This window comes from Centruroides sculpturatus, unplaced genomic scaffold (assembly GCF_000671375.1).
Source record: "Centruroides sculpturatus isolate CEXI.00-Female unplaced genomic scaffold, Cexi_2.0 scaffold129, whole genome shotgun sequence".
Lineage (NCBI taxonomy): Eukaryota > Metazoa > Arthropoda > Arachnida > Scorpiones > Buthidae > Centruroides > Centruroides sculpturatus.
This window is the reverse complement of record NW_019384478.1, coordinates 825754-849633: the sequence shown is the minus strand read 5'-3', so window position 1 is coordinate 849633 and position 23880 is coordinate 825754. Positions and strand designations below refer to the sequence as shown.

General features: G+C 31.3%; 2 pseudogenes; both read left to right on the top strand.

Moving 5' to 3' along the window:
• Positions 1-3635: 3635 nt before the first annotated feature.
• The window catches only part of LOC111621385, a 37045-nt pseudogene continuing 16800 nt past the window's right edge, over positions 3636-23880 (top strand).
• On the top strand, positions 17371-17483 carry LOC111621393 (annotated as a pseudogene).

The following is a 23880-nucleotide window of genomic DNA, read 5'->3' as shown; positions in this document are numbered from 1 at the left end:
ATGACTGTCTGTCCAGTTCCGGATGTAATGGGCTATAGGAATTTTCACAAGGGCGGCACCTTCATTGCTGTGAATGAGATGTATAATTCTCTGAGAGAAGTTGTCCCTCGAAGCCTTCTGGAGGTACGAACTATAATGTTTTATTACCTACTTCCTGTAGCGGCAAGCTATGGTTGTGGTGTTGGTCGCTCTGTGAGTAAGAATGTTGTTAGCGGTCATAGGGAGACCATAGCTGAGTTTAACGTACTGCATCTGTAAGATTCCAGGGTTGCCATCAGGGTTTTAGTTAAGGTTGTGATGCTGGGGACGACATACATGAGTAAGCTGCCGATAGTGCTGTCGGCGATGCACAAGAGGTCCTTTGGCTGGCCGCCGTGTTTTTTGTTACAATAAATTTTAAAGATGTTCAGAAACTTTCTGCTCTTGTTCCGAATGTATTGGATGTGGGTGTTCCATGTAAGACGTGCAGTAATGTAGACGCCAAGTAGTTTGATTTTGGAGACCTCGGGGATTTGTTGGTTATTGAGGACGAAATCCTGGTTGCCTCGAATATTAATGGGTATGCGCAGGATCGCGCACTTCCGTGGTTGGCACGGAACTGAATTTTTTTCAGACCATTTGCCGAACTTGTTTAAAAATTGGATCGTGTTATGATGTAAATGGGTCGGTTCAGCACCATGCGTGACGGCAGTAACATCATCTGCGTAGACATAGATTTTAGTGTATTCATTTTCTAGTTGAAAGATGTCATTCATAAAGATGGCAAACAGGAAGCGGGAGATCACACTACCTTGAGGGATTCCTACGCATTGGGTACTGCTAGGAGAGAGGAAGCTCCTCCATTTGATTTATACAGTACCTGCCTGTTGGACAGGAAGTCTTGGAGCCAGAGAATTGAGTTGTCTTTTAGGCCTTTTTCTAAAGCCTTCTGGATAATATGAGAGTGATTGATTTTGTCGTAAGCACTGCAAATATCGAGAGTAGTAACGTTGATGTAGTAACCTTTATTCCGGAGGGGGTACTGTATAGTTGTAACATGAGATGTGTTAATAAGTCCCGAGTACCTTTACCGGGAAAGCCGCCAAAGTGCTTATAATTGAACCGATTATTGTGAGTAGCTGTACGCTGCCATCTGACGAGAATCATCCGTTCTATCGTTTTCATGACCGTGGAAGTAAGTGCTATTGGTCGATAGTTTTCGACCATAGTCGGGTCTTTACCTTGTTTGTGAATGGGGAGGATGATGGTATTTTTCATCTTCGGTGGTATGGTGCCCGACGACCATATGGTGTTGTAGACCGCCAATAGTGGTCTCTGGCCTGATCTTCGAAAACTTTTAGCATGCTTGTCGTGATGCCGTCGGCCCAGGAGTCGTGTTCTGTCCTCTATTTATTGCGTTATCCAGCTTCCCATTAGTGAAGGGGTGGTTGTAAGAGTTCTGCTGGTATGCAGTATTATTTGGGCGCCTGATGATCAGATGTTGATCCCGTAAATGAGGGATGAAGAAGTTGAGGAATTTGGCCGCTTGATCTTTCGGGTTATTAGGGTACAGTAGGCGTGCCGCAGGACGAAGTGGCTTGGGGGGAGTTGTTACTGTTGCGGAGGCGATGGAGGATGCTCTATATGTTATTCTTGTAAAGGGGAGAGGACGCCATGCGTTCCCCAAAAGCTCGCTTCTGGGTGATGATTCAGCTTTGTAATTCCGCTGTGGCTTTTTTGGCTTGGATCCAATTGTCTCGGTTGATGTGTCTGTGGTATCGATGAGAAGCTTTGCGCTTGGATGCAAGCGCTCTTTGACAGTCAGGGTTCCACCACGGGGTTTAGGAGGTCGGTCGCTCAGTCTGTTATTCCTCCGCATGGCGAACAGATTGTGATATCGTTGGACGAGGTCATCATAGATCCAATTATTATGTGCCGCCCAGACGACCAAGGTATTCATGGCGTTTACGCTATTCGTGGGAGCATTCCGGTCAGTCTGTTGACAAGTTTTGGTCTTGTCGGGTTTGGACGTGTAGAAGTCCTAGTTATTATTGTTACGGGGATGATTAGGGTAGTGAGGGCGTGTGAGAGGAAGACCAACAGTGATCATGCAGTGCTTGCTACCATAATCTTAAGAGTAAGAGTCCCACGTCACTTGGAGTGCGATGTCGGTAGTGACAGAGCCGGCCCTACCATAGGGCGAACGGAGCAGCCGCTCTAGGCGCTAAGTTTTAGGGGGTGCCTCAGTGTTAAAGAAAATTAAAGGGTATAAATTAGGGGCAGTCAAGGGGGTCACCATAATAGGATCTCGCTCCATCCTAAAACTTGCCTCGGGCCGGTACTGGGTAGTGATAAGAGTTAAATCGATGGCGGTGCCTGAGCCGTTGTCATTTAAAAGCTAATTTTCGTTTTTTAAATAAAACATAATACAAAATATTCTTGTAAATTTTTATAATAAGATTTTAAAAATCAAAAATGGTCAATACTCCGATCACTCAATCTGATTCTTATTTTAGTAATGTAAAGTCCTGCTACCGAGAATGCCCTTTCCGATTTAATTGATGTTAGTGGAATCGTCTTTAATGCATTTAAGAGAAGACAGATGTTATATGTTTTTTTCATTTGTAGCCTGAAAGATTTCGAGTTCGTTTTGGAGATTGTAGTACTTCTTTTGCTGTCTAGTATTCTTGATTTGTCTACCTCGGCTACTTTAATAGCGGCATCAAGTTTATAGCCCGATAATTCGATAATTCGTTTAGCTTTAATAATCAGGTTTATGAAGAAAAACCTCATACTTGCAGACTTCGTACTCGTTGTATCCTTGCCCAATTTGCACAACCTGGCGTTACGCAGTTATCGAATCTACCGGGCATAGTTAAAAATTAAGACAGCATAAGCACAATTGTTTCAGATATTACAGGTTCCGACAAGTAAAGAATTTTCAGAGTCCTGCCACAAATAAGCTACGTACTGATTATTGACCATTTGTGACATGCCATAACGAACAAAAATTTAAAAAAACTAAGTAGGTTTAAAATTAATAAATACAAATGTATTCTGACAGTTTGTGAGTTAATTATACTTTCTATTTTCAAAATTTCCTCAATCTTAACACAAAATAAGAAAAAGTGAATTTTTAAGAAACATGCGGAATTTCCCGGGATGAGAAGAATTTCCCGGGTTAAAAAACCAACCGGGATCCCGGGTTCTCATTTGCTCTGGGGGACCCGGGATCATAGCCGAAAGGGTCGAAAAATCCCAGGAATTTTTCAGGGAGTGATCCATTCGGATATGTCGGGCCCCGTCCCTCACTACCCGGCTGCCCCATTTTGGGCCTGGCCGAATCCATAATGGGCTTGCTAAAAAGAGGCTCTCTTAGTGCTCACAGGGCTAACAGAGTTAATAAAAAAACCGCACACGAAAAATTCACGTGGTTTTTCGTCTTCCCGGATTAGATCCTGGGTCCCCAGGGCGGTAAGTTGACCATAGTCATTCGTTCGAAAAAATTTAAACATTAAAAATATTTTACATTATATATTTTTAAAAATTATTTTATCTCTAAATTAAATAATTAAATTTTAAATAAATTTAATTATAAAATTTAAAAATTATATATTTGATTCGTATCTTAGTTATTTTAAATTTAAAATTTTTATAGAAAGTTGCCGCTTGGGTACCGTGGTGGTTTCAAAATTCGTCCTGCCGGTGGTTGGATGAACACGTGTTGTGGATTTTAATTTAAGGTAAAATGAGTAGATCGCAAATATTATTTAATTTTTTTTTCATTATTAATAATGAACTATCGATTATAAAGTTATAAAGCGAGTAAATGCGTATTTTGTATTGAATAATTAATTTTTTCAATTAAGTAAAGCGCCATTGAGCGTTTCGTTTTACTAAAAGCACGTTTTAAGAAAAGCCTTGAAGTTTTTCGCAGTGATTTATTTCACGCAAATTAAAATGTATAAAGTATCTTGGTTTAATGTTAAATAGGAATTACAATTATATCAGTATTTGTGTAATTGTGAAGAAATTACCGATCGTTAAAAATTTGAGTATTTTACAATTTAACGATAAGATTCTAGCGGTGAATGAGGGGGGCGGGGATCCACGTTCTAACTTAACCTAACCTACTGTAATAAATTACCAATAGTTTTGTAATTTATTAGAATAGGTTAGGTTAGGTTAGGTTAGAACGTGGGTTCCCACTGAGGCCATGACAGTGCATGTAGGTAAAGTTTGCCTTAACAATAATAGAATAATAATAATTGAACGAGGGCTTTCACTTTGTCTGACTTAGTTTGAGTAAACGGCTGGGCTAAAAGTACAGTTCTGGTATCAAATTAAAGCTCTTATCCAGTAGATGACGACGCTGAAGAGAGATTTGAGAAAGTGCGATGTTTCAGGTTGGCAAAGTGGCAAAGATATGTCTATGGGACAAATGTGTCTGGTCCCACCCCTGTTAACTTTAACCTGAGCAATTTTTTGTGTTTTGTAGTTTCATTATTGTAAATACTGTGATCAATAAATGTACATTTTAGTTACTAAGATCATTGTTTCAGTCACCCTCTTCCACTTGACCATGCCAATCCCCACCCCACAAAAGCTGAATCAATTCTTGGCATGTGCATCAAGTACAATAATATTTCGAACTAATGAAAATATTTTATAGAATTTTACTGTGCATAATATTTATAACAATATTTTCTAGTTTAATTACTGGTACCAATGAACACCATTACTTATCGTTTAATACATAATATTTACATGAAATTAATTAATTCTAAAATTAACTGTAATATCATTAAGTTTAATTTGTATATTTGATTTATTAAAAAAACTTTGGTAATCCTGCAGTTTATATTGGTCAATTTTATTTATATGAGAATATTCAACTCTCAAGAAATAATAAATCAATTCAAACGTAGTACAGTGGAACCTCGCTTAACGAGCATAAATTGTTCCAGAATGTTACTTGTAAAGAGAAATGCTTGTTAAGCAAAACAATTTTTTCCATATAAATTAATGTAAAATATGATATTGTGTTCCATGCCAAAAAAAAATACTCAAATATTTTATGTATAACATTTATTCAAAGAAAATTATACAATATACATTGTTAAGGAGCATGAATCATCATCATCATTTCTTCTAGTGCAGAATGAACCAATGTGAAATGTGAATTTGATTTGCAGAAAACAAAAAAAAAAATTGAAATACAATAATTTCTAATATTTCATTATAACCTTTTTATAGCCTAAGAATTTGACATATCATTTGGCGTGTTTATTATATAACAGGCTATGGTTGTTGTTGTTTATATGTAATATGTCTGAACACAAGTTTGGAAAAATGTGTGATCACAAGCAACACTAAGATGCTAGCAGAACAAGTGCTAAACACACTGATGTAGCATGCGCAGAATCCGAAACTTTCTCTCTCCTCGTCACTCATTATGCAAAATGTCATTTGTTAAGCGAGTCACTTTTTTACGATTGCTTTGTTCATTATGAGAGGTGCTTGTTAAGTGAAGTTTCACTGTAATTTTGAATTTTTTTAAACAGGATTACCAATCAGAGCAATGTTTCTCAACCAACTTTCAGGAGCAATGGTGCTCTGCAAACTATCTATTACAAACATGACAATTACAAGAAAATTATTGGGCTGCAGTTTGAAAAACTTGTAGACCAATAAATTCCCACTGTTGTCTGTCCGTCAGTCTTTCCATAATCTCGAGAATGGAGTTAGATAGATGAATGTTGAGACCAGATGTAGAAACCTTAGTGGCAGGAGACCCAATTAACTATATAAGAACTTCTGATGCACACCAGAAGTCAAGTTATTTTGATTCGAAACTTCTCCCTTGAAACTAGCACGACTCCATTGCTAACGGAAAAGTATGATGTACAGAGGCAAGACACTACAGTATTAATTTGAGGTGGAGAGCATGTATTTTAAATTTTTTGATTAAATGATTAAATAATAATAAATGATTAAATAAATAATAAATATTTATTTAATCATTTATTATTATTTTAATGTATATTAATTGTTGTNTTTACTTCTTAACTATCAATTTAGCAGTAATACTTCCTTGACATATCGATTATAACTAGACATTTTTTTTTTTTGTACTTGAAATATTAGTCTTATTGCATTCATTAGAATATTCTAATATATATTTTGTTAAATTGACTAATATATCTTATAAAAATGGAATATTACAATGATAATTTGAATTTAAGAAGTCATAAATATTTTTAAAGATTTCCTGAACACAAACATAAATATATTAATATTTTATTAATATATATAAGTCTAACTCTGCATTCCAGCAAACAGGAAGTTTTTCCAGTCACTTGTCAAAGATTTAATCAATGATTTTAAGTACTAAGTAGTGATGTGCCGGGTATCCGTATCCGTATCCGCGGATATCCGAGGGAAAAAAAAGATCCGTATCCGTTACTTTTTAGCGGATCTTTAACGGATCTTTTATCTTAATGANTTGTCAAAGATTTAATCAATGATTTTAAGTACTAAGTAGTGATGTGCCGGGTATCCGTATCCGTATCCGCGGATATCCGAGGGAAAAAAAAGATCCGTATCCGTTACTTTTTAGCGGATCTTTAACGGATCTTTTATCTTAATGAATTTCATTACTTATAAGAAATTTTAAAGATAGGTAGCAATAGTGCATTCGTCATTTACTATCGTAAAATATTTCCATATTACACTACTAAACTTTTTCGTCGGCATTGTTTTTATTTTAATTTAACTCAACACTCTACAAAAACACAAACGTAATCTACGCTATCCCGTGTCACACTAGCCACAAACCAGTGTTTCCCAACGTGGGGCCCAGGCCCCACAGAGGGCAATTGGATTGCTAAGGAGGGCAATTCGAAAATGGACTTGTCCAGAGTTTAAGTTAATCATATAGCCGTTGTATATGTTATGGAGACAAGAATTTTAGAAAGACTTAGGTGGGGCATAGCACAAAAAAGGTTGGGAAACACTGCACTAAACCATTGTGGCGGTACGCTATATTTTTGTAAATATTAATTTTAGTTTAGTTTCGTTTCTTCTTTCTACCCTTTGTTCTATTGTTCTATTTTCTTCTAGAACTTTCTTGTCTATTCCCTGTCCCTTGGGTGGGATGAGCAGTTCCTAGAAATTTGAGGAGCAAAGGTGTAAGCAGGAGCCGGAGAAAAACGAGAAGTGACGTAGCAGGTCATTCGTAAACCGGACGGCAGAGTGTACGGACGAGGTGAGAATACTGGGAGTCGTATTTTCAATGACCGGATAATTCAGAAATAAGTTCAGAAAAAAATCCTGTTTTAAGGTCGTATTGACGACTGTGGAAGGAAAAATCTTATTATTGTAGAAGAGAACTGGCCAGTTATAGAAGGGCGTGTGTTATCCCACCCAACAGTACACATAAAGAAACAAGCCGAAAAAAGGGACAAAACTCCAGATATCCCCATTTCTATCTTATCTACCATTTTTTCTGTCTTCTTAATTCTATCCCTTTTTCTGTTATTAGTGTTAAGTAAGTGTTTAAGGTTAGTTTTAAGGTTCCGGGTTATATTGTCGCGATCGGGATCTGTATTGTACATACACGTGCTTTGGATACAGCGAACTATTATTATCGCTGTAATTTCGCATGCTACTGTTTATACCGTGAAGTTGGAATCCCTCGAAATAGAATCTGTATAAAGACGCGAAATAGCTTAATTGGAAAATTATATCAACTTTTGTTACTTTATCCTGTCTGCCTCTGTGGTGAATTATAATTTAGCACACTTTCACACTATAAACAAAAACACGCGTAGTGCAAGTCAAAAACACGTCGCGTTATTAACGCAAAAGCGTCAACTATCGGTCCAAGGTCACACGCACCGGCGCCGACTGAATACGAAAGTTGAGATCCGTATCCATATCCATATCCGCGGATCTAGACTCTAATGATCCGTATCCGTATCCGCGGATATACATTTTTAACGATCCGGCACATCACTAGTACTAAGTACACAGCACATTTTTATTTAAAAGTTTTTTTGTTATCCGCATATATTTTGAGAATAGTTATACATCTATTAAATACTTTCCTACTTAACTTAATACTTATCCATTAATACTTTAGTTTCATGTTTATAATTTAAATGAAAACAATTTCTATTTCAGACAATAATAATGGCTATGTAATGGTTTCATTATAGTGCAGTTTTATTTTCCTTTTTTAAAATTTACATTTTAAATTTTTTTCTAAAGTAATTTTCTAATTAAAATTGTTATATAACTTTTTTATCCTATGTATCCATCTCACAAAGTCAATCAAAGCAATTAATTTAATTTTTTTTTTGATATTTTCGAAATAGGCTACTTGAAAATTTGATATTTTTGTAAATAGTCTGATCTTCAATTATGGAGCAATTAATTTAATTTTAAATTATTCTTTGTGTTATATACAGGACTGTCCATAAATTATGTAATTTAGATATGGTTAATTGGTTATCTGGATAATTGTTATAATGCTTTATAATGGGGTGGGGTGTTTACAAAAATGTTATGTAGTGCTAAGATCCTGAATCTTGGATAACAGAATGATTCATTTGTTTCCAAAGAGTTGCATAATCAACCCTATTGTTTATATCACTGCTTTGTATGTAATTAATAAAATAATAAAATGTTCAGAACGTTGTGCTGTGAATTATTCCTTAGTATAATTAAGGGAGTCAAACTATGATATATGCATTACATAATTTTGAGGGTGAGTATATGCAGTGTTTTATGGAGTTTTACAAGGGGTGGAATGGTAATTGAAAAGTATAAAAATAGTGTTACATAACTTATGCATTCCATATATTGTTTTCTGTAGATTCCTGAGATCCTTATAAGTATTTAACAGTAACAAAAGTAAATACAATCTACATTGAAATATATAAGGAATGACTAGACTATAACATGTATATGTTACCGGCCAACCCCGATTTCAAGCCAAACTAGTTTGTCCTATGCATGTCAGGATATACTAGTTTGGCCTAAATACTTTAGGCTTAACTAGTTTGACCTAAGCCAAACTGATTTATGTACTACAAATAGGTGCCAGTGTAAGAAAAATGTTCTTGTGTAATTCAAAATGCCACCACAGTACATCCAGTGGTTAAAGTGTACCTAGGTAACCCCAATGGTGGTGCTTCAGTTAGATTGGTTTGGTTAGGTTAACTACATTTTTAGTAGACGTTTCCTTTTTTTTTTCTTTTGTTCAAGAACTACCATGAATCAATAACTAGTGATGTTAAACAATGGGTGGCCTGCCGGTGGCTCCTGTCCGGGAGGAGTCCACTGGGAGCACAAACAGTCCGAACTGCCGCCATTGGGGTTACCTAGGTACACTTTAACCCACCCTGTAAAAATAAATAAAAGTTGTTACACTAAGAAACACAAACAAGTCCTTTCTTTATTTTAGTTTGACTTTAAAAGTTAGTTTTATTTATGGTTTTGTACAAGTGTTATGTCACTTCTAATCAATATTGTTTTTTATAATTAAGTAGACTATGTTTGAATAAATATTGTTCACCTAATTGATTGCCTTTTAATTTTATTTTAACCATTAATATACTTAAATCAGGCTTGGCCAACCCGCAGGCCGCATGCGGCTCGTCACATTAAATTGTATGGCCGTCACATTAAATTGTATGGCCCGCTAAGTGATATTATATATCTATTAAAACTTTTGTTTTCCATTTTGTGTATACCAAAACAATTAAATAAATGAAAATTTGCATGTGTCATTGTTATAATGTGCAAGTGCAAGTACGAACTCTTGTTATAACAATGAAATCTTATTCATTTTGTATTTGTTTTACTTTTTTAAAAGCATGTTTACCTAAATTGTGGCCCATTGCAGTGTTATGTGTGATCAAAGTAGCCCATGAAACAATTTGGGTTGGCCAGGCCTGACTTAAATAATAATTCTAAATCAGTTTGGCCTAGGACAAACTAGTTAAGCCTAAAGTATTTAGGCCAAACTAGATTATCCTAGGCTAAACTAGTATATCCTGACATGCATAAGATAAACTAGTTTGGCCTGAAGTCGGGTTTGGCTGGTAACATATATATTAGTACCACAGATTTCAACTGGATTTTGTTAAACTAAAACACTTCAAACCTTTTTCCAGCAATTTATTGTTTCCATTCTAATGTTTTCGGATGTCTTCAAATCCCATCATCAGGCAAACCATACATAGGATAACATGACTAAAATTCCAAAAAGAACATTTCATTTCAAAAGTTTAAACATAATGGTTCAGGTTTATGAAATTTTGATTTATGTTATTCTATGTATGATTGCCTGGTGATGGGTGTTAAAGATGTCCAAAAATGCTAGCATGGAAAGAATAAATTAGCTGGAAAAAGGAAGTGTTTTAGTGTACATTAGTGATGTGATTGTGCTGCACATCTGCTAGTATTTCATATGCTAAAAGTATATATGATTAAAATTAAATAGTGCTAATATTTTCTAGTAATAAAATTTATTGAAGTGATAAGTAAAATTTCTAGCTCTAAACTTCTAGAATTTAATTTTACATAATTTACATAATGTTTATATAATTGCATTATATTTCTTAATCTACATTCATATGTAATAAATGCATAATTACATTTCAGAAAATGTATCGACTTCCATCAATTTTGAGATCTTCAGTAACTCAATGTTTAAATAAATCATTAAAAAGAAATTATGCTAAAGATTTAAAATTTGGTCCAGATGTTCGAGCAGTAATGCTTCAAGGAGTTGATGTTCTTGCAGATGCTGTTGCTGTTACAATGGGTCCAAAGGTATAATGAAATAAATCTGATCTGAAAAAATTTAAGTGCATGTTTATAGGTAAATTAAAGAAATTTAATCAACTGTAAAGTTGTTTTTTCTTAGTATTTTTCAGAAATATTTGTTTGAACTTTTCTTGTTATGACTGTTATTGAATAATAACAACAGGTTTAGAGAACTCAAATTTGGAGAATAAACTGGCTATGGTGTTAGTAGGGCTGTGGAGTCGGAGTCAGGAGGAATTTCTGGCCAGAGGAGTCGGAGTCAGAAAAAATGTGTTGACTCCAACTCCTGCATTTTAAATTTACTTTAGTTTTTATTTATTAATTTTTTAAAATATTTTTGTATTTTGTTATAATTCATTTATTTTAAATACAAAATGCATCAAGTTAATTTATTAAATATGTAGTATTCTTTGTAGTATTTGTGTTTAGTAGATAAATTATTTTGACCCAATTGAATTTGAATATTTTTGAATCATTTCTCTGCTCTAAATAAGTACACTATTTTTCTGAATGAGCCAGACTAATTGATCAGAGTACATATTTTTCTTTTCTGAACAAGGGGCTGAAGTAGGTAGCTAAATTGCACACTTTTTAGTTGGACTAACTCTTCTGGAAGGGTGAAATTGAAGTACAAATGCTGTTGAATATATGTAGATGTAGAATTTTATCACCCCCTTTCTCCTCTTATTAAATATTTGTTAAAAATTAATTTTTTTATACAAATAAATATTAATGTAAGTTAAATATTAAAAATACTAACTATAAAAGTATTTGGGTAAATGCCCCAGGCTCCTTTCAGAGTTCAGAGTAGGGTACCCCCTGTAAGTGCCTCTGCCCCCATAAAATGACTTGGTATTTAATTTTGCTGGAGTTGGAGTCAGCCTACTAAAATTATCAGAAGTCGGAGTTGAGTTTTTTTTTACCGACTCTGCAGCCTTGGGTGTTAGACCAGTTCTATCCACCACTTTGGGAAATTATTTTTAGGATTTTGTACTCATTATCATAATAATGTGGGTTGCTCTGTTTTGCTAGAAACTAATGCATATCTTCTTTGATAATCTTATTAAAGATATGGGATAAGAAATATTTGAGTATGTCTAGATACATGGTATTGATAATAGTCCTCTAAAGGAAAAAGAAGGGCCATATACTTTCTGTTAACTGAGAAAATAAATACATTAACTTTTTGGTGTTCTTGATCATATTCCACATAAGTATGAGGATTTTCAGAATCCTAAATTTTACAGTTGTGAGTATTTGCCACATCATCTAAATGTAACTTATCATTTTCTCCAATGAAATCCTTCACCTTTATTAATTGCATGTAATATTTCTATATAAAATGCTTTATGATTCTGTTGCTCTTCAGCTGTCACATCTTGCATCATGAAAAATTTCCATAGCTTTTAGATGTAATCTTAATCATAAAAAAAATTACAAAAGTTTTATGTAATGCAATAAAAATTTATTCTATATTTATGCCCAATATATATTTTGTTTATCTACTTTATTAAGACTGTTTAGATCAGTGATTCTCAAACTTTTATGAACCCCCATCCCCTTGGTTCCATAAACTTATACCCAATGTTCCCTTGTGTGAGAAAGGCCTGGAAATATTCTTAGAAAAGCTTTTCTACAATCTTCACACTTACAAGGAGAGCCTACGGCTTTGGGGTAACGGATTTTGATGATCTTTGGTGTAGAGGTAGTACACGATGTGAGTGTACTACCGGTAAAATACTAAAGTGCAATACTCAAATATAATCGAGAAAATCGAACTTAAAGTTTTGTTAGCACTTTATATATAAATTATACGTATTTCTATTCGAGCGTCCTGTGGCAGAGTGGTAACGAGTCTGATTCGTAAGCTTGAGTTCTCGGGTTCGATTCTCGCGTATAATTTTTTTTTTAATTCATAAATACTTATAATGTATTTATTTATTTACTCATTCATTTATTTCTTATTATTTATTTATTTTAATTTAATTTCTACTATTCCAAGTCTAATATTTTTATACTTTTGTTGACAATAACGGCGCATTCTTGACACCTATGTGTCAACTTTCCCATCTAATTGTTATCACTAACGGTGACCGATCTAATTCTCACTAGGAGCGTTTTTTCTATCGGAGTTCTTTTTCACTCACTCTTTAACAGTTCGTTTCTAAATTTCGACACGAATAGACGTATTTGTGTAGTAAAACTTATTTTGAAAAATTATTTTATAATCAAAAAATGTCGTCAAGAGAAGCAAGTTCTTCACGTTGTGACGAAAAAACTGTTGATGATAACTCTTTATACAGTGATGTAAAATACTAACTTGTAAAGTGCAAAACTCAAATATAACCAAGAAAAACGAATATAATTTATTGAAGCAATATTATATAATTACATATCATTGTCAGATGTACATGATCGTGAATGATACTTATGATAAAAACATTCAAAACAAAAATTCTGTCTACACCAAGAACAACAAATAAATGCTGCTTTTTTAAAAGGTATCATCAACAGTTTTTTCGTCACAACGTGAAGAACTTGCTTCTCTTGACGACATTTTTCGATTATAAAATAATTTTTCAAAATAAGTTTTACTACACAAATACGTCTATTCGTGTCGAAATTTAGAAACGAACTGTTAAAGAGTGAGTGAAAAAGAACTCCGATAGAAAAAACGCTCCTAGTGAGAATTAGATCGGTCACCGTTAGTGATAACAATTAGATGGGAAAGTTGACACATAGGTGTCAAGAATGCGCCGTTATTGTCAACAAAAGTATAAAAATATTAGACTTGGAATAGTAGAAATTAAATTAAAATAAATAAATAATAAGAAATAAATGAATGAGTAAATAAATAAATACATTATAAGTATTTATGAATTAAAAAAAAAATTATACGCGAGAATCGAACCCGAGAACTCAAGCTTATGAATCAGACTCGTTACCACTCTGCCACAGGACGCTCGAATAGAAATACGTATAATTTATATATAAAGTGCTAACAAAACTTTAAGTTCGATTTTCTCGATTATATTTGAGTATTGCACTTTAGTATTTTACAGGTAGTACACTCACATCGTGTACTACCTCTACACCAAAGATCATCAAAATCCGTTACCCCAAAGCCGTAGGCTCTCCTTGTTAGTGTCCTTACTGTACATTGTTGTCAACATCTGGAAAACATTAAAGGCAATGTTTTTCTTACATGCTTTAATGGAGGAAAGGGAGATGATGTCAGTGATTCGAACACTTGCCTATGGTCACCATTTGGTCGTGTGTCTAGTGTTCCCCTGCAACCCATTCTTTTTACCCTCTAGATTTATTCAGCACCCACTTTGGGAACCACTGATGTTGATTAATATTTTATACATTAAATTCTGTTTCAAATGGAAATCAATGGTGGCACTGGCTTGAATCTTATGTTTTGGCAGATTTTCATTTTGTAGAGAATTGTTTTTGTTAATCCAGGCTAAAAGAAATGCTATTCAATAAAAAAGTATTATAACACATATTTAGAACTGCTTCTCCTATATAAATATCTTCCAACTTATTTTTTCCAATATGTATTTTATGTTTCAAAAATATTGAAAGCATCATAATGTATGTAAGAGGGGGGAAAAACACATCTACAATGTGTTTTTTAATGTTTTTTAACTTCCCAATCTCTGAGGATGTACCACTCAGTCAGTACTTAATTTTTTAATGAAGCAGGCTAAAGCTGTAGTCTCACTTGTGGAAATACTATGGAAAAGTAATGAGGAAACAATTTTTGCTTTGATTTGGAGAATTGAGCTAAAAATGTTTAATTTTTCTGTTGTATACAGAAACAAAATGTCAATAGATTAAAATGGTACATCAAAAAATTATACAAAACAGCTGTTAATGATGAAACATAAATACTTGGAAATATATTTCTTTTAATATTTAATTTTTAAAAGTGCATATGGAAGGAAATGAAGTATGAGATATTATATGATTGAATAATCATACTCCTATTCATTTGGAATTCTGATGTCTTTCCCATGGCACCAATAATAGTTGCTATTCTAAACTGCTGTTTCTCACAAAGGTATATTCTACATTTTAGGGAAATAGAATTAATATGTTTGCAGAAGTTTTTAGTTTTCTATTTCTATATTATTGTCACAATTTTCCTGCAAGTGGAAACTACGCTTTGCATAGAAGTTTTCAATTTTTATTCAGAATTACTCTTTTACTGTCAGTGAGAATAATGTTTCTTATAAATTAATCTTTGTTATTTCTCAAGCCAATAGTAAAGTATTGAACTTTGGCTGGTGGCAGTGATTGCTTTTTTTATATAGCTAATATGGAGAGAATGGAAGTATTTCATTCTGAAAGGTTTTGCTGTAATCACTTACCACTTTTATTTACAAATAAAAATGGGAATAAACTGTATTTTATTTTTCATAATTACTTTTTTAGATTGTTCAAATGTATGAAATTTTCTCCAAAAAGTATTGCATAATTTTTAAATATTTGTTACTCGTAGGGTATGAGTTTAATTTACCAGAGGAAGGAAGACAGCAATATTGCAGTGTTATTGTTACTTTCCAGACAATGAAAGTACAATCATAACAAAGAAAAAAAATGGTAGATGGTAACTCTTGTGTATGGAGAGTTGACTCTGATTTGAGCATTCAGATTATATTATCAATTATAATTTAGAATTTAGCTGCTGTTACACTAAAAAGTTCTAATCTTCAGTTTTGCTATGCAGTTGACATCCAAAAATTCTTCCATTTTTATATTAGACAGGTTTCTGGTTTATAACTGTGTTTTAAATTGTTCTATTCTGAGATTACTTTTCTATTTAGGCTTATTTTCATTTTATAGACTGACTGTTTTAAACAGATAGTATTGTATTTTGATAGTTATTGAAAGTTATTAAAAAATTTGATTGTTATTAAAATTTTTATTAGAATGAAGAAAAAAAATATGTAATTAATTAATAATAAAAAATTTGCAATGTAATTATGATTTATTTGATATATATTTTGTAACAGTATAGTATACAGGTATACCTCGAGTTACGTCATTTTGAGTTATGTAGTTTTCAATTATACGTCATTTGTCAAAAAAATATATGGAAGAATAAAAATGAAGTTTAAGTAATTTTATTTGACTTTGTCTGTCCGCCACAAATATTGAAGTCGTAATATCACTAGAAAAGTGTTAAAGCACATAAAATCATATTAAAATATGTATGTTTACAGTAAATGTTAATATAATCATCATAGATCCTAGAGAACGAAACATGAAAAGATTTGTGACTGTGTTGTTTTATTTAGTGGTCTTTAAGTGCTCAATATTGGTGTTTTCCACGGTAGTTCCAATATCTACCGTTTGGCATCGTTGCCAGCACCACTTGTTATTGGTAAATTTAACATAAATTAGCTTATTTTCTACTAATGCAAAATAATTTTAATAACTGTATTTGTTACTTAACCTTACAAAATCATCTTATTTTATAATGTCTTAGAGCAAACCACATTCACAAATAAAGAGTCTGTGATGTACTGTAAACATCACCAAATTGTAAACATTACATTTACAAGTATGTACTGTACATACATGAATTCGTAAATTTAGATTACTTTTTTCTGTACTATATTAAAAACTAAAATTTATTTGTTTGTATGCTTAAAATAGATTCTTATTAACAATATATTATTAAAAATGCATTTATAAATAAAATACAGAATTGGGAATGGTTATTTGTTGTTTAGCCTAGTGATAAGTAAATTCGGCTTGGAGACAAGTAAATTCGACTTATTAAAAGAGGCGACTTTTCAACTTAAGTCTCCTCTCTGGAACCAATTACTGATGTAAGGCGAGGTATACCTGTATATAATATAGTAAATGTTCTAAAGATAATATATTTCCTTGATTAAACTCTAGGATGTTTATTTTTAAAAAAAAATGTATCCCCAGAGTTTATTTGATAAATTTATATTAAAAGTATATTTTTGAATACATTTATTTAATATTTATTTGTAAATGAATATTAAAAAGGAATAAATGAAATTGTTTAAAAATGTAGGGAAGAAATGTTATTCTTGAACAAAGTTTTGGTGGTCCAAAGATTACAAAAGATGGAGTAACTGTAGCTAAAGCAATTGAATTAAAAGATAAGTTTCAAAATATAGGAGCTAAATTAGTGCAGGATGTTGCAAATAATACAAATGAAGAAGCAGGAGATGGAACTACAACTGCCACAGTGCTTGCAAGAGCAATTGCAAAAGAAGGATTTGCAAATATTAGCAAAGGAGCTAATCCAATTGAAATTCGAAGAGGTAAGTGAATGAAGTTTTATTGATTTGATATATAGCCCACAATAAATTTTATAATTCATTGTATGGAAAAATTTTGCTATTAAAAATTAAACTTGCAAAATAAAGAAATTTAAATTATAAGCAAGAAACGAGAAAATTATTATCCAGGCATTAAGCAACGTACAAGTATCGCTATAAACGCTATAAAGTTTCTTTTACTTCTAATTTAAATTATATAATATTAATAATTATTATTATATATAACTTTGCACAGAGGTGATATTGCTACTAATGAGGTTTGAACTGAAGTGCGATTATTGCTAGTTGAAAACTTTAACCAGTAATTATTATTATATAATTTAAATTTAAAATAAATTAAAATAAAATAAAATGAATTGTGATCAAGAAATAGTTTATTTGTTGTCTATTATAACTAATAAAGTTAGTTTTAGATTTTCTTTCGTATTATTTTGATGTGTTTTTGAGATGTTACATAAATTGTTATATAGTTTAAAATTTATATAAAATCCCATTTAATTTTTTATTTTTATTTGTGACTTTGTAAGTGTATTTTCTGTCAAAAAAACAGATTTTCATTTTAATTTGCATACTCTGAAATTAATAATAATATGTACCTTATTATTAATAATAATAAGGTACAGTCAACTTGCATTAATACAAATTGTAGGAGAACTGTAGTTACTTCATTTTATTGAACATTAATATTAATGATGTTCAGGGTCAAGGTCAATGTTGTATAATTTAGGGAGTTAAGACTTACTGTATATCTTGGCAGATAAGACAACCTTCAGATAAGACGAGGTATAAATTTTTGTCAAAGTTTTATAATTTTAGCATATATCTGTCCCATAAGACGACCCCCAAACTATCAACGGCCTATGAATTTAGTTTAGGTCAGCGATCATCATCTGAATAATAATACTGTATAGTGTATATGGAATTATGTCCTATTTGTAATTTTTCGAATGAACAAATTTTATTTTCTTGCATCTGGCAGCACTGCCTTGCGATTGTTGCAAACATTTGCAATGATTTAGCATTTGAGTAACGACCTTGACTATTCAAAAACATCGTATGGGCTATTTTATTTTGTGCACATACCCTACTCTCTCTACTAGTAAATAATTATGGTTTGTCTGTTTGTTTTTATAATGGTTTTAATTTATATAAATTTTAATGTAATTTTTTTTTTGTATCTGTTCTATAAGATGACCCCAGATTTTGGGAGTCTTTTTTTATGATTCAACTATCGTCTTATATGCCAAGATATATAGTAATAGGCAATCAAAATTTCTAAATTATTATATTTTGATTAATTTACTAATTAAAGTTAAATAAAATAAATTTATTCACAGAAAAAAATTAATGTTCTAAATCAGTGTTTCTTAACAGGGGACTGTGGCCCCCTGGGGGTCCATAGGAAGTTTGCCGAGGGGCCGCCAAATTATGTAAAATTTCCTTCAGAATATAATAAAAACAAAATTGACGTATAACCGAATATCGTATTGAAAAGTGAAATAAAGATAAAGTTTTTGTATAGTTTTTTAAATTTATTTCTTATTTTTTCATACATACAACTTTGTTAGTATATAAGAAATAAATGCAAATATGCTACTTACACTGCAGTATTTACTTCTTTTATTCCAAAGTAATTCTAAGAAACTATTAATGCTTGGAATTTTGGATAGAACTTCGTGCAGAATATCTTCCCGTTTTCAGCAGCAATGCAAAATTTGCTGCCTTTTGCTAGTATATATTTTCGAATATTTTTTTGTTTTTTCTATGAATTTTTAAATGTTTCTTATTTTATTTTTTGTTAAAAATTAATGCGTTTTTATGCTTAATTGTGGAGTTTGAATGTTATTTAAATAGATAATGAAATAATAAAGTTATGTTTTCCATCTTTGCTTACTAGGAGAAATTTATTCTACTTAAAATGGAACATTTATTACAGTACCACTTTTTATTGTTCTGTAGCAAATGTACTATTTCTAACAAAGGCTGCTTTTTAAACTCTCTTACGTGAGTAAAAGAGTAAAAAGCAACATTTATTGGTAATAGGGTTATTCTTGGAAATTGTGAAGGGAATTTACAGTTTGGTTTAACAAATTGTTAAAATTTTTATTTACTTTATCGTATGAAAATTAATATGACAATGGTGTTTTGCCAGGGCAATGGCAAAATCCACTTTAATGTGAGAATTCACTTTATCACTGTTTATTTTAAGGTGAGTTGACTGTATTTTATTAATAAACTGGCTTTTGGCCTGCAAAACTTATCAAAATATTTGGGAAAAAATCTTAATAGAAAAAGGAAATTATATTAATAAAATGGATTTTTTTCATTAAATACTTTCTTGATTGTATAGGTAAAGGTGTAGTTTAAACAGTATCATCATATCTGACAAACTTCAAATTATAGATATATATTAAATATATTTCAAGATCAATAAAAAAAAATGTTTGCAATGCTGAAAAATTTCCATAGTTAACAAAGTACACATCACAACAGACCTTTACTTGTAGATTACTGTTGAAGTTAGAGTTTTTATCCTTCCTGTAGTTAAATTCCATCAAAACAATGATCTTGTAATACAATCCTAAAAATAAGTAAATATTATTATGTGTAAAAGTAACAATAAATGCATGATGTGTCCAGGCAGGATATAAAAAACAATTGAATAGAGTCAAAAGAAATTATTTGATTGATATTTACAGATTACCTACGTTTTTTAAAATAAACTTCATAAATTAGAATTAAATGTTTTTAAGGAAAAATTTTTCTCATAAATTACATATAAATTGTCATTAGAAATTTTGTTTGAATTTTTTTTTTTTTTTCTTATTTGTGTTAAGATTAAAAAGTTATATTAATTTTAATTTATTTGCATGAATTAAGCTAAAAAATTACTACCTTAATGCTATTTACAGAACTGCTTTCTTTAAAGTTTAATATACAGTGAACCCCCGATATAACGCGCATGTCAGGTGGGAAACAACACCCGCGTTATAAGGTGAACTGCATTATACCAAGCAAGCACAGTGGTGCCACAATAAACGTGTTTGAGCTTATTGCATCACGAACATTGCCCGCGCTATAACCGAGCGTGCGGTATAATGAGCAGAACTATAATGAAGGTCCACTGTACTTCTGTAGCTAATAGACCTTAATTTGTGTGAATGTTTATTTGTACACACATTCTAAGAATGTAATTCTTAAATTAAATNTGCCAGGGCAATGGCAAAATCCACTTTAATGTGAGAATTCACTTTATCACTGTTTATTTTAAGGTGAGTTGACTGTATTTTATTAATAAACTGGCTTTTGGCCTGCAAAACTTATCAAAATATTTGGGAAAAAATCTTAATAGAAAAAGGAAATTATATTAATAAAATGGATTTTTTTCATTAAATACTTTCTTGATTGTATAGGTAAAGGTGTAGTTTAAACAGTATCATCATATCTGACAAACTTCAAATTATAGATATATATTAAATATATTTCAAGATCAATAAAAAAAAATGTTTGCAATGCTGAAAAATTTCCATAGTTAACAAAGTACACATCACAACAGACCTTTACTTGTAGATTACTGTTGAAGTTAGAGTTTTTATCCTTCCTGTAGTTAAATTCCATCAAAACAATGATCTTGTAATACAATCCTAAAAATAAGTAAATATTATTATGTGTAAAAGTAACAATAAATGCATGATGTGTCCAGGCAGGATATAAAAAACAATTGAATAGAGTCAAAAGAAATTATTTGATTGATATTTACAGATTACCTACGTTTTTTAAAATAAACTTCATAAATTAGAATTAAATGTTTTTAAGGAAAAATTTTTCTCATAAATTACATATAAATTGTCATTAGAAATTTTGTTTGAATTTTTTTTTTTTTTCTTATTTGTGTTAAGATTAAAAAGTTATATTAATTTTAATTTATTTGCATGAATTAAGCTAAAAAATTACTACCTTAGTGCTATTTACAGAACTGCTTTCTTTAAAGTTTAATATACAGTGAACCCCCGATATAACGCGCATGTCAGGTGGGAAACAACACCCGCGTTATAAGGTGAACTGCATTATACCAAGCAAGCACAGTGGTGCCACAATAAACGTGTTTGAGCTTATTGCATCACGAACATTGCCCGCGCTATAACCGAGCGTGCGGTATAATGAGCAGAACTATAATGAAGGTCCACTGTACTTCTGTAGCTAATAGACCTTAATTTGTGTGAATGTTTATTTGTACACACATTCTAAGAATGTAATTCTTAAATTAAATCACAATTGTATATGAAAATTTATTGTTGTGAATATACCTATGGCAATAATTAATTGTGATTTATATAAATTTTATAATTTTTTTATAAGTTTAGAAATCAAGCTATCTTAAGATTATGGGAATCAAAATTAAGGCTTTTTTCATATATTAAGAGTATGAAAGTTGTTATGCATTCTCATGACTGACAGATTTACTATTCTGTAGATTTAAAATTAAACAAAAAATGAACATTTCAGTTACAAAATAAATGGAATAAATAACTATATAATATGAATTTCTTATTTTTTATTATGTAATATATATTATAATTATTATTTTTAAGAAAATAATCTGCAATTTCAAAATTAATTTAAAAATAAATTTGTATTAGGTTAAATTAATCAATAAAATTTATTTAAAGTGTTAATTACAATACTTAATTTTGATTTTGGAGCCTTATTTTATTAATGATTTATAACAATTTTTTTATTTGAAGGTGGTAATATAATTTTAATGAAATTTTTTTATGTTTTTAATTGTTAAAATTGTGCCTTATTGCATGAGATGCTGTAATGCAATGCTTACTCTGCTTATTACTTGGTGTCACCTCTGGAAATATATTCCATTATTTGATTTTATGCAAAGGAGAATTTCCAGCTGAAATTCATTGACAAATTGTTACTATGTATGGTAGTATTATGAACTGGCAGAATGTGGTAAAATATTGTCATAAATTTATTGTAAAAGAATAGATTCTCATGATGAATAAAAACTCAATAGATCATCTTTGATCAATGATGACTTTGTTTCAAAAGTTAAAGAAGAATTTTGTGTGGACTGGTTTATGACGTTAACTGAACTGCATACATTGATTTCTAAATTATTGTTTTATGAAATTGTGAAAGAGAGATGAACTAATCTTAAGCTGTTTAATGATGAGTACAAAAAATGTTGAATGAAAGTGATGATAAAAATTGAATGGGGTCTGCAATCTGCAATAACTCTTCTCACAAGCTGCAGCTGCCCCAAAAACTGTGAAGAATTTCTTGATTTCATATTGACAAGGAAAAATAAATTTGTCACTATGTACCTGAGAACAAACGGCAGTTGATGCAGTGGTGACATTCTCATTCTCCTAATACAAAGAAATTGAAAACAATCACTTTAAAAAAATTATTATGGGACTGAATGAGAGTCTCCTAGTTGAATTTATGCTCAAAAGACATGCAGATATTGTGACTTATTGTGAAAAGGCTGAGACAAGTAGAGATACTGATAACACAAATATATTTATACTGGTATTGGTCTTTTAAAGTATCGATATTAGTCAGTATTATCATTGGATATCGAAACCGGAAATATTGTTGGCTGTCACTGTTCAGTCTCTTCCCTTCTAGTTGTTTTTACTGCTGAGAAATAAAATAAAATGTACAGTACATGCATACATCCTGTAGAAAAATGCTCAATAGGATTCACAACTTCAATGGCCCAAAAAGTAAGCAATTTATAAAAGAAACATGATATTTTTTTATTGTAACATCATTTATTGTTAACATTATTTGTACATAAATATAGTAATTACAAGGTAGCATAGGAAACATAAAATCAACATACAGCATTCTTTGATGTACATATAGTACTGTACTGTACTTTAAAAAGCTAAATGACTCTTGATTTCAACAAAAAAGTAACTTTTTAACAATAAGACAGTTTTAATGAAAAGTTAAATTTAAAAATTTTCAAATAAACTTTTTCTCCATGTAAAAAAGATTGATTGTGTAAAAAGAGGATTAGTTTTCCTTTGTTGACCATGTTATTTAAAAATCACATAAAAATGGACTGTGTCCCTAGAGACATGCAATTCAAAACAAAAGAAGGCAGATGCTATCATATAGTATCTGTTTACTTCCGGATAACCAAGGCTACATACAGCCATAAGTCATTAACCAGTTATTGCAGAGATTCAGCAGGGTTATTTTAGACTATCCAATTCACAATCCTGACCTTGCTTCAACTGACTTACATATGCTTTTGCATTTAAGGAAACAACTGGCTAATATAAAGTTTGAGAAAGAAGTGAAAAATGAAGTCAGTAAATTGTTTTATAATAGAGTAGCTGAATTTATGATAGTGGTATATAACAATTCACATCTAGATTTTAAAAATTCTTTGACAATGAACATGTAACTAAATGTATATATTAATAATTTTTTATTTGATTTTATTGCTCTTTGTATGTTTAATTTTCTGGACAATTGTCATCCATCCATACATCTGTCTGCAGACAGATGTATTTACATATATATATATATATATATACAGTAGATCCCCCTATAAGACGGTAGATACGTTCCGTTCTTTATGAATCAATTTTGTAGGAATCATAGTTTACGGACTACGGCTGTTTGAAAGGTTTTCTTTCATAAAATTAATCGATTCTAGACTAATTCGACTCAACATTTCCAAAATACGTATATTTTTTTG